We start from the raw sequence: 1,648 nt of genomic DNA, 5'->3' as shown, positions 1-1,648 counted from the left end.
ATGGGTGTAATTACTATATAGTCTTACATCAACACATTGAAGTCTTACTTGAACTTGTAGAACTGAATCAGCTTGGTGATGTAGTCCCTTTTCCATCTACAGACAGTGTCTGGAGAACAGATAAAGACATTACTACTGCTATAATAAAGCGCTTAATTTCATGTTACTTCTTTACCCTCACAGTTTACAGGATTGTATTTCATTACTGTACATGGAAAGGTAAGTATAACATATTTGCAATAGTCTTTGTTAATAATATTCATGACCTTATTACAATATTAAAGACATTCACACATTCACTTCAGTTGCATACGTATTGGTTTCTGTTTCTGTTGGGCTAGTTCGATCTCCCTTTTTCTTCCATCTCTCCATGTCTCGCTCAGAAACCAACACTAGGCAACAACAAAATAACAGGAAACAAGACAATGAAAAAAAAAAAAAAAAAAAAAAAGAAAACCGTCATTGCTACATACTCACAAAATGCGCTTGTAAATGGAATCTAAAATTCTTCCATTCACAACTATTGTTGACTGCTTCTTATGTGCAGGGTTTACCTGGTGCCTCTCTGATGACAGATGAGATGTCTTCTTCAGCGAGAATTGATATTTTCTCTGCTCTGTCTAATCTTTGCAGGAGCTGGACCTCTGTAAAGAAAGTTTAATGTACTTATGCTTACCAATTTGTGTGTGATCAGCTTAGCTCAAAATATATCAAATGTTTAGACATTAAACAACTTGGCACAGTGGTAACACTGAACAACAAATTTAGACAGGTTATACAGCAGTGGACAAACCCAGGTCAGTTTATTTCCTCCGTCCATAATGTAAAAAGGGCATCAGTCAGCAGGTCAAGGCGGTGAGATGGAGTCATCTCCTTTGTGACTCTGGCAAATCTTGGGAGGAAAGACCACAGCCTTTCCATTCCTTTCCCATCTGTGAGCCCAAACCCTTCAAGCCGCCTGGTGCTGTACTTGATCTGTGATTAAAGCAAAGTCTTAGAATATCACATGCACTGGCACTAAGCATTATCCTACTACAGTGGAAACTGCTTATCGTGATCATGGTTACACCCTGACCTTTCAGACTTGAAGGGCTTGGGGCAGGAGAGGGCCCTGATACAGTTTATGTTATTTTAAATCAGTAGCAAAACTGTCCATTTCATTACTTTATATTAATGTAATAATTATAGAAATTAGATGTTAATCAGCATAAAAAATAAACAAAAATAAAACAAATTTGCTTATAACAATCAACTTACAGTTATTAACTTGACCTGGAGAGATATGAACACTGTAAGCGGTTTCCAATATATCACTAAAAAGTGCATCTCTGAAACAAGTCAAACACTAGGTGGGGAAATGTTAGAATAAAGATTACTTTAAGGCATTTGTACTTATCTCAGGTGTACAGTGGATAGACATTAAAAATGGAGGCCAAAAAGAGAGCAAATTATGAATTTACCTGGCAGGGCAATTTGTGTCCATAAATGTGAAAAGCTGGTACGGCCAAGGAGATGTTTTGTGTTATGCCCTCCCCGGATTTCTAATTGAACACAGTATGGCATAATTTTGAGTTAATTTGTCAAGGTCTTTAATCGAATCAATAATTCAGTTTTACACACACAAAAAAAAAAAAAAAAAAAAAAAGTA

At 36.2% G+C, this 1,648-nt stretch overlaps 1 long non-coding RNA gene across 1 annotated transcript; it reads right to left on the bottom strand.

Annotated features, from left to right (window-relative positions):
* Positions 1-353: 353 nt before the first annotated feature.
* Positions 354-827, bottom strand: LOC114558472 (uncharacterized). The gene is made up of 3 exons (XR_003692965.1): positions 794-827; positions 555-644; positions 354-392 (listed from the first exon to the last, which is right to left on the bottom strand). It is a non-coding gene; the product is annotated as an uncharacterized LOC114558472 (long non-coding RNA).
* Between the last annotated feature and the right edge of the window lie 821 nt (positions 828-1,648).

Source organism: Perca flavescens, chromosome 7, assembly GCF_004354835.1.
Source record: "Perca flavescens isolate YP-PL-M2 chromosome 7, PFLA_1.0, whole genome shotgun sequence".
Taxonomy (NCBI): domain Eukaryota; kingdom Metazoa; phylum Chordata; class Actinopteri; order Perciformes; family Percidae; genus Perca; species Perca flavescens.
This window is presented reverse-complemented; position numbering and strand designations above follow the sequence as displayed.